This window comes from Adiantum capillus-veneris, chromosome 30, assembly GCF_014529385.1.
Source record: "Adiantum capillus-veneris isolate H3 chromosome 30, ASM1452938v2, whole genome shotgun sequence".
Taxonomy (NCBI): Eukaryota; Viridiplantae; Streptophyta; class Polypodiopsida; order Polypodiales; family Pteridaceae; genus Adiantum; species Adiantum capillus-veneris.
In genome coordinates this window covers 34,440,547-34,451,258 of record NC_140960.1, presented here as the reverse complement: position 1 = coordinate 34,451,258, position 10,712 = coordinate 34,440,547, and the positions used below count along the sequence as shown (strand labels likewise).

Here is a 10,712-nt window from a genome sequence, read left to right as displayed (position 1 = left end):
TGGAGATGATTGTCAATGAACCTTCAAAAGGAGGCTTTTGTACAAGAATGGAAAGTAAAGCTACACTCGACCTTCATTGCAACAGTGTGCAAGAGGAAAGAAGGCCCCCACAAATTCCTCTTTTATGCAACGGTCTGCTATTACATGGGCATTGTTTTGGCTGCTCTTTTGTCCTTTGATACTGCAGCTTTTTCAATGTCGTAATTGTTTTCAATGGCATTGTAGAAGTTGCTTCACTACATTCAATTATCTACATTCATGGGCAAGCCTTTATGATTACAAAGTGCAACTACGACATAGCCCCATGTGCCGCTCCTCTATGAGACCATCCACAAGGGGATAGCAACTAGGTGTGCGATGCACGAGAGATGCACGACCCTGCTCTTGCTACATCCATGTTCTGCATGATGTTCTTGTTGAGTCCAATGCCTAAACTCCCCTTTGAGATTGAGCCCAAGTTGAGTCTCACTCGTAACATCATCTTGGAATGTACTAACTACTACAATAATAGGAGGTGCTTGCTCACTCAGTTCAATCCTGTCATGTGTCCACTCTTGTACATCACACCTATATCTCTATTTGTTTGTGTGTGCGCGCGTGTGTGTGTGGAGAGAGAGAGAGAGAGAGAGAGAGAGAGAGAGAGAGAGAGAGAGAGAGAGAGAGGTGTTTTGTGTGGGGGGGCAAGCCTTATTGCATCCATCGGGACCATGTCGGAGGACTTTGAAAGTTGAAAGTTGGCTAGGTCTAATAGCATAACTAGGATGCGACAACATTGATCTTGCATGGATAGCCAAAGCCATATTGAATTCAAGGAGCAAAAATGACTACCAGCTATGCTAATTTACACACCGAAGTTTTAATGGTATACTAACGGACACGAGAGCCACACCATTTTGCTCATTACAATGTAAATCCTAAACCCTAAAACCTAGAAAGTGGTGACATAAACTAGCTATGGAGAAAGTGGCAAGATAGGTTGTCGCTTGTGGGATCCAATTTCTCATAAATTTATACGTTGCAATGATGTGATCGACATTCATTGAGAAAATACACAACTCCAACAGAAGAAAGAAGAAGGATAATTGACACCTCCTAGAGGCCAAAGAGGTTTGGCTATGAGACCAAACAGCAAAGTATCAGTGTCAACCGGATGTTTTAAGATACGATCAATGACAAAGAATCTTTGCTATGATGTATCTGTGTGAAAGACTGGGGAACGTAGTAAAAGGAAACTCTGTTCCGGGGCCTAACGGATCAACTCCGTTTCCAAAGTGATGCGTTTCTCATTTCTGTTGCACCATTTCTTAATGAAGTTTTGAAGCTTACATACAAAACATAACTCTAAGAAACTGTTTCGAATCCGTTCCATTGCAAAGAGCAAGCTGTTTCAGTCTTAGACGGCCTTGCTGGTCTCTTTTCTGTTTCCTGTTCAAACACCATAGAGAAATATCTGCAAAAGACCAAAAGCCTCCTCAGAACTGGCTATGAATGGGATTGTAAATATCAAAACATTTAGCAGCTTGATTGCACTACTCTATCTACGATCCTCTTTGAATGGATACAAATAAACACTGAAACAAGGAAGCTCTCATCTCCATCTTAGTACTAGACTTAACACAAAGTAGGATAACATGTTATTTTGAATACTGACTTGTTATTTTTCAAAACTTTCATAGTGCAATTCAAACCCAAGAAATACGTTCAAGCATGGCAAAATTTTGTGGCTCTTCCCACCATTTATTAAAATCTACTCAACATGCCATTTCTCGAGGGGGAAAACTCATAGTTACCCGGAACGCGGAACGGGAACGGCGATGGGATCCCCGCGGAACGGGGGAATGGCTAGGGGTCCGGAACGGGAACGGCGCGGAACGGGAGGTATAAAAAACACCCAAATAGTGCATTTTTGAGCTCCTTGTGTTTAAATACAAGGAGTATTAGAGTGCTTTGACTCTAATACTCACAAAAAACTCGTTTTGAAGACCATTCAACCTTGCTATGACTAGATGATGAGAGAGAGAGAGAGAGAGAGAGAGAGAGAGAGTGTGAAGAGGGAGAGACTCGAGAGAGTGAGAGGGAGAGGGAGAGATTTGAGAGAGTGGGAGGGAGAGGAAGAGAGCTTGAAGGCTTGAAGCCTTGAGCCTTGAGAGAGTGAGTCTTGAGAGAGAGAGAGATCTTGAGAGTGTGAGAGGGAGAGAGCTTGAGCCTTGAGGATTAGCTTGTGGAGAGAAAGGGGGAGGGGGGTGCATTTTATGAGTCCTTGAGGCCTTGCACACTTCAAACAGAAGCCCAAACATTTACTTCAATTTTTTCAATTTTTGCCAAATTTTTTTGTAGCCGTTGGCCGTTCCAGGGGCATTCCGGAACGTTCCGGAACGGCCGTTCCGGTTTGCACTAGCCACCCGAAACGTCAGACGTTCCGGGACGTTTTGGAACGTTCGGGAAGGGAACTGCCCCCCGGAACGCCGGAACGGAGGCTAGGGGGCGTTCCCCGGTAACTCTGGGAAAACTACCCCCAACAAGGGTACATTTGGTAACTTGACTGCATTACTCTAGCTACAAACAATACTACAATAACTTCGATCCAAAGTTTGATTTCGGGCATTGTGCTCTCAAAAAGAAATGCTCTTGAAGATTTCTTAGAAATTACTTTCAATGGACAACCCCAAACAAGAGTACATCTTTCAGAAGCCTTCAAAGAACAATTACCAACATGCTTCTGAAAATTTGTGGAAATTCCCAACATACCCGTTAAATTTGAGAATTTTTATTATTATTTTCCCAATAAAATCCCAAAAAGTCCTTTAATTTTTCGAAAATACCAAAGATCAGTTCTCTCTCAGTAGAAGATAATACATCTAGGGTTTTATAAGGCATTTGTGGGCTCTGACAATGAAATGGTCCATTATTTACAGACACAAATGTCATTATTTATGAGCTCATTGGTGAAAGTTTGAGTATCTTCAAAGGTAAGGTCTTATACTCAAAAGTGTCTTGTTTTTTCCTTAATGGCCTTGGACCAAAAGTGTTTTCCAAAATGCTGTGAGGGAAATCGTAATTTCAGCGATCCAGAAACTTTGTGAACAAAATTTCTATAATGCTGATAATTCCAAAGCAAACGAGTCTAGCTGGACGAGATCACCTTACACTTACAAATGAGCAAGAATATCAGCTTGACGAGATTATCTCACACATCAAGCCAATGCAATGGGATGAATTCCAGGTTATAACATCCAAGAGGCAGTACCTCTATACGGGGTTTATTCAAGTTTCATAATGCAATGGGATGAGATTCCAGGTTACAACATCCAAGAGGCAGTACCTCTATAAGGGGTTTATTCAAGTTTCATAATGCATTGCAATGGTCAGCAATCCAAGGATTAGGCTGCATCTTTTGATAGGACATGTTTGGTTGAAATCTGCATGAGTGAAACACGCACACCCCCCATGAGGAGAGATTTCAACGTTGTAGGAACAAGATCAAGAGACCTCAAAGATCTATCCGACGAGTCTTAACTCAAGAACTCATCTCCAAAGGGAACTGGGATAACCAATCTACAACACTTGGGTGATAGAAAGGTTATTCCAGTTTCCTCTTCTTATTCACACATACACAAGAAAAAGGCAAGCCTTAAAAAAGGTGTATGGCCTGATCTTCAAGCTGCAATATGCATCTACTGATATCAACTGACTCCAGTAGCCACTAGAATTGAGAGAGGCACATTTTGAGTTGCCAATGTCCTATTTATAATTGCAACTTTACAATGTACGAAGAGAGTGCAGGAGCCGACTCCAAATAGTGGATGTAGGGGAAGACTGAGAGCCCAAAATATGAGCAGAACGAGCCTTCCACATAGTCCATAGATAATGCTGCAGATCGAAGTAAAAACTCTATCCCTCTGCCAACAACAATACTGCCGGCAACAAAGTTTTGCACAGGAGCTCGCTGCACTATTCTCACCCTGCGCCCTCACCCCCGTTCACGTTGCTTGCAGTCCCCCTCCCCCCCCCCCAACCAATCCCTCATGTTTCCGCCGAGTTGACCCTCCTTGTCCTGCTTCGGTTCTCCCTTCTGAGAAAGGGCTCTGTAGCAGCAAAGGTTGAGTCGGTACCTCGCCCACCAGCAACAGCAGACACAGATGGATGCTTGTGCTCCACCACAAAGGGACTCAGATGAACCCCCCTCGTTCGACCCCGCCAAGCCCACCATCTGACTTGCTCTGTCACCAGCAAAGCAAGCGAGCCTCGCAGCACAGGTGGAGAGCCTTTAGGCCACCTCTGTCATCTGTAAGCTTATTGGCAATCGTCCCAGTCGAGGAGAGGTATGTGACCTTCTCCAGGCAGCCTTCTAGCAGAGGTGGGGAAAATCATTGACATCCAGCTTCTCGGGCGAGGATACTATCAGATTGAGTTTGAGAATCCCGAGGTGGCTGCCAAGGTCATCTCAATGAGCTTGTTGGCCATCCGAGCAATCAAAGCTCATTTCCGACAGTGGCGCTATGGTTTTGATCTAGCGTCGGATGTTCTTGTCGAGGAGTCAGACTTGCCCATTTCGGTCTGCTTCCCCGGCCTGAGGAGGGAGTACTTACCGCTTCTTTCCAGGATTGGTTCCGAGATCAGGACAATCTTGGAGACCCCACGCACGACAGCTTCAGTTGCAGCCAAGGCTGCTGGTGTGCCTTCAGTACGCGTTCTGGTTTTTGACACTCATACTCTCCCGAAGGTGGTCCTTCTACCTAGGGTGAGTGGGGGATGGTTACGCCTGGAGTATTCGGGACTCCCGAACCAGTGCTTCATTTGCAGGCAGATGGGCCACTTAGCGAAGGCCTATCCTCGTAGGAGATCTCGACCACCAACGCATGCTCAGCCTCCCAAGGCTGAACATGCCCAGCAAAGACGTACCCAAGAGACACAGTCTGGTACCTCAACGGAGGCCAGCGATCAGCCAACTGACGGCTGGCAGTAGATTCCCGGCCGCCGTTGATAGGGACGGCTCGCCACACTACCACCCGTGGTCGCTGACCCCCTGCAACTCAGCAACATTGGGTTCCGACAAGGAACCGTTTTGACCCCCTATAGTAGTCGTCCTCTGAGGAGTCCCCCCTCCATCTCAGCTTCACCACCGCCACCACCTCCCCCCCTCCACCTTCAAACTCCTTTGTTCCGCCTCCACATCCTCCCTCCCTCCCCCTCCTCCACCCCACCCCCACCTCCCACTCCTCAGCCTCATAACCGTGCCCATCCCACACTCCTCCAACATAGGCAACTAGACACACATCCGCAACTAGATGCTCTCTTGGTAGTGCTTTCGCTACAAGCCGCATGGCTCGAGAGGGACAACCCTACTTGAGGACGCCACTTTTGGTTCAGGCCTCTCCTTTTGCAACAATCCCCCGTCAGCTGACTAGTTTTGATATTGGCAGACGATGGGATTTTTTCAACCACAGTTTCACACGCTTCCTTGGTGACCCTTCTCCCGACCTTGAGGCAGCTCGCTTTCGAGTTCACGTCCTCTTTCTAGCAGCCCGAGGCACCGAGTCCCTGGATACAGGGGTAGGTTGTGCGGCACGGATCACATAGAGTGGACCTTGCACATAGTTCTTCACTCGCTCCAGGTCTAGGCTGTTGAGTTCTCACATCACACAGGGGACCTGGGGTTGACAAATTTGGTACACAGACTTTCGCCTCAAGTTCAATGTGACGCCGCCGGTTGCAGCAAGATGTAGGCACATTGTGGTGCACTTGTTTGCTGACACTCAGAGTCCCCCTTGCTATGTATTTGTACATGAGGAATCTGGGACAGAGGATGTAGCCCTGCGGACTCCACGCTCTGCTTGGGGTGGGACAGTCGCTTCAAATGCGTTTGTCTAGAGGTCGCTCAGATGCAGATTATTCTCCATCCGAACCGGCCTTGAAGATAGCGAGATTGGTTGTTGTTGCAGCATCGGTCTTTTCTCACTGACCCCATGGGGATTGTCTCATGGAATGTACAGGGTTAAGGTGGGCCCCAGTTTCAACGCCAAAGGGGTCGCTTGCGCAAGGAGCTTTAGAGATGCCTTGTGGGTGGTATGATTGATATTCTTATGCTTCAAGAGCATCATCTTTGCGACAACCGCATTTGGCGATCTGATCAGATTCTGCATGGCCGCTATGATACTTTTTGGTCAACCACCTTTGGGACTGGAGGCATTCACGGAGGGGTATGTATGACTATCGCGGACTCATGGCAGCACCCCATTGTGAGCAGAGGTATTATTGTGCCAAGTAGGGCCCAATGGATTACTATGCAGATTCATGGTTGCCTCATGGGCTTCTTGAACATCTACGCGCCCAATGCGGCAAGTGCACGAGCTAAGTTTTGGTCACATATTGTAGAGTCTTTGCCGCATGTAGAGCGATGGTATGTTGGGGGAGACTTCAACATGCTGAAGGACCCCTCAGACAAGATTGGAGGTAGTCATGCTACTATGCACGGGGCTTAGTTAGCAGCTTGGGAGCGGTTATGTATGACCTTGAGGATTTCAAATGTATGGCAACATGCAGGTTTTGTGCGGCCTCCAAACAACTTATCTTTCTCTCGCTCCGACCGTAGAGTAGGAGTGAATCTATCTCGGATAGATCGCTTCTACACAAGCGACCGTCTCTGTGACATGGAAGGATCTGTTTGCATTCTCGCGAGGACTTATTTCTCAGATCATGCACTAGTGATTCTTACTGTGAAAGACAGGCAAAGTGGGAGTGTGATGTTGCGCATCCCCAAGAGGATCTTGCTTGACACACAGCTCAGAGATCGGGTGGTAGCACTTTGGACAGAGAGCTTGGGCACTCAAGGCACCACTGCTGGTAGGGTGGCCACTAGACTAGCTGAGCTTAGCCGATTCTTCCTTGAGGCTGCAGCTCGCTTGGCTACGGCCATGGAGGAGGAGAAGCGGCTCAGACAAGGCATTGCTTCCCTACATCGGATACGGGAGTGACACCCTGACAGACCTTGGTTAGAGGGGCAAATGCAGCAGGCTCGATAGGAGTTGATAACCATTGAGGAGCGGCACCACCAGTTTACCTTTCACCGATAAGCATCTCACTGGACCCAGGTGGACGACAGATTTACTGGTGAGTTCTTTGAGATTATGGGGCCCCGCCATGCGCGCACTAGTGTTAGCCAGTTGAGAAGCCTAATGGGTCAATTGCGTGCAATTGCTCCTGACTTTTACAGTGAGTTGCTTTCTGTTGAGCCTCCGTTAGAGCGTCGGAGAGCATGCAGAGAGCAGGTTTTGGCACAGATGCCTTGCCTAGTTATTAAGGAGATGCGTTGAAGACTTGAGATGCCTCTCCAGCAAGAGGAGCTCCATGAGCCCCTCAGGGTACTTCCCCAAGGTAGCTTTCTAGGGGAGGATGCTTTGACACCCAGCTTTTCCTTGGAGTACTAGGAGCTGCTTGGTTCGAATTTATGTAGCACCTACCAACACATCTTGCACACAGGAGAGATGCCTGACAGCTTGAATGAGGGTCTGATTTACCTTATTCCTAAGGAGGGAGGTTCCTTGGATGAGATTCACGACCCATCACTATTCTCAACTCAACCTACAAAATCTTAGCAAAGGCTTTGAGTTTGAGAATTCAGCCACTACTTGAGACCATTATACATGAGACTCAGACAAGTTTTGTCAAGGAGCGCAGTATCCTTGACAACATCTTTGGCACTCGCACATCTCCGAGGAGAGGATCTTGTGATAGTCCTCAACTTTGAGAAGGCTTACAACAGAGTTGACTGAAATTTCTAGGAGGGCACTCTATGCAGGATGGGCTTTCAGACGCTTGGATCAGAGGGGTATCAGCTATCTATAGATGTGCGCACAGCCAGGTGATCTTGGCAGGGGGAAGAAGGGAACGTTTCATGCTCACGCATTCGGTTAGACAGGGTTGCCCTTTTGCCCCCTTCCTCTCTCTCTCCTATGCTAAGGCGATGAGTAGACTTTTGACTTCACAGGAGGTTGGTTTTCATGGTCTGGAGCTCCCTATCAGGGAGATGAGTTTCTTGACGCTGAGTTTACTGACGACTCACGCATGTACTTGGACAGCCATGAGGCCAATCTGCATAGGCGTGAGTAGGCCCTTGAGGTGTTTTATTGTGCATCAGGGGCATTGGTCAACTGGAGAAAGACTGTGGCTTTCTAGGTTGGCAGTGCTCCTACGCCTGATTGGTCGCCAGGCAAGGGCTTCATGTGGATCACCCCAAGGACTTCTGTGCGATATTTGGGTTGTCACGTTGGTTTGAATTCGTCTCCAGAGCAGCAGACTATCCCCCTCCTCCTATCCATTACGAGAAAGCTTCTACATTGGAGTTTTGCACGGCTCTCTTTGGTTGGTAGAGTGGTAGTGGCAAACTAGGTGTTGTTGGCTACTATGTGGTACATCACGTCCTATTGGATCTTCTGGAGTCCCTATATCAGCCAGCTGGAGACGCTGATCAAGAATTTTTTGTGGTCAAGGCGCGACACTCAGTCAGCAAGGCCAAAGTGTACTGACAGGTCATCACCTTACCATGTTCTCAGGTAGGCCTAGGGATCATCGACCCAGCATGGCAGAGTAGAGCCCTCTTGGGAAGCTGGTGGTTAGAGGACTTCTTCCAGGGAAGGAGCCGTGGAAGAGTTGTTGCTACATCGGATTTGTGCTCGAGTTCCTCATACGGGCAGCCTTAGAGCCCGTCCATCAGGTGGATTTTTAAAGAGATGCGCCGGGTCGGCCTGAGCAGGAATTGGGAGGACCGCTTTTCCACAAGTCTGCTTAGGTCCTGCGAGCAGTTGAGGAGTGGCTTGGAGCAGCACCAACCCACTTGCATGGAGGAGCGCCTGAGATAGCCACTTGTTTGGAAACCCATGGTTAGCACATAGAAAGGCCACTTGGTGACTAACAGGCCTCATGTTTCTTGGGGTCCCATGATAGAGGGTCCAACTTGCACGTTTGGTGACTGGCTATAGTTTTTAGACCTTCCCAAGAGGTTCAGAGCATCCAGTTAGGAGGCATGAGGGGAGTGTAGAGCATATGTCAGGATATTGCAGAGGCTATCCCAGCTCAGTGACAAACCCATTTAGAGGCCACAGCTCCTGGGAGGATGGGGGCCTTCACGCACTTCGAGGTCCTCATTGTCGTTAGGGCTTGCTCGGAGACAATGCCCCCCACGTTTTTTGAGATTCAGCTTCACAAAGTCTTAGTAGAGGCGCCATAGGTTGCAGAGTGTTGTTTTCAGAGGATTAGAGTTATGGGAATCTGTGAGAGGACTTGTGTCATCGATCCTGACCCAGCAGATCTTGAGTCAGGACATTGGCGGCTTTGGACTTGGCAGAGCCCCTCTCTGGCACGAGTGCAGTGGGACTCAGGAGAGTGGTTCTGGCGAGATCCTTTCTCTTCAGCCGACCACGTAAGGACTCCCTTTTACCAGTACACAGCTCGTTTGGGGTGACACATACTGACAGCACAGAGAGAGGCTCGCCTACCTGCTGCACTTCAATAGAAGGAGGAGGGTCTCACAACTGAGTTTGTCAGTTTTTTGGAAGCAGTTGTGGGACAGCAGATAGCCGAGGAGAGTTACTATGTTTCAGTGGCTAGTAGCGCAAAGGGCTATAGTAGTTGAGAGTTGGTTGGTACACAACGGCTTCTCAATAGCATGTGTGGCCTTTGGCCATCCTATAGAGAGTCAGCGACATTGTTTGTGGGACTACCCCATGGCACAGCAGGTTTGGCTTCAGGTTCTCCAGCTGATGCCAACCCTCTCTATAGCCTCGACAATACACTTGGAGTGTTGCAGCTTAGACCACTCTCATGGGCCCAGCACTCCACTTTGAGTTGGCTTCCACCAGCAGGATGATAGTGATCTAGGAGGGTTGACCTACACTATAGCTTACCATAGAGCTCATCCCTCAAGAGTGGTGCAGTGTCAGAGTGGTGTTGGGAGCTCAATTGCGGCATGACACTCTGGCTCATTTGGCGGTCCCGCTGCTTCCGCATCTTTCAGCTCGGGTTGTTCAACCGACAGAGACTGTTTGGGACATTTGGCTGGAGCTGATACACATACTCAAGGGTCAGTTTGAGAGACTTCAGGGCAGCTCCGACCGCATGCGGAAGCGCCGAGAGGCTTTCTTGTGACCATGGCACCTAGGGCCTTTCTTCACCATGGTTCAAGGTGCGCTGCCTAGATGGCACTACCGGCCACCAATGTGGTCCTCCCATCTCGTGATTTAGCCCTCATTGTACATATTTTTTCTCACTGGGAGAGTCTCCCCATGTTTCTGTTGTAGCCCTCTCTGGTAGAGAGGTGGTTTGTAGCCTTCAGGCAAATATCATTAAAAAAACTCTATTCCTCTAGGGGAGGTCCAACTTATAACCTGTATCTAGAATCTATATCCCAATGAAGCAAGCATGAAAACCAAATCTATCGAAGAGCCTTCAGAAAAGCCCTAGAAATCAAAATAGCCATGCAACTTCCCCCCACATCATAAACCCATCATGAATGCCCACTTTGATCATCAAACAACAAACAGCCCTCCACATTGGCTGAGCATAGGGACAAACCCAAAAACAATGCCTCAAGGACTTAGGTTGCAAAGTACGTCTTTCGCAAGTCAGATCGTGACCAGTAATCTCAGCCCAAGTGTCAATAGGAAATCCTGCATATGCGATTAATCATCCACATGAAATAGCATATCTTGTCGCTA

The 10,712-nt window shown here is 48.2% G+C and overlaps 1 long non-coding RNA gene across 1 annotated transcript in view; it reads right to left on the bottom strand.

Annotated features, from left to right (window-relative positions):
• Positions 1-976: 976 nt before the first annotated feature.
• Positions 977-10,712, bottom strand: part of LOC147417785 (uncharacterized) — a 107,928-nt gene continuing 98,192 nt past the window's right edge. The window contains exon 4 of the long non-coding RNA XR_015187262.1: positions 977-1,450. This is a non-coding gene — a long non-coding RNA (uncharacterized LOC147417785). The remainder of the gene's footprint in view (positions 1,451-10,712) is intronic.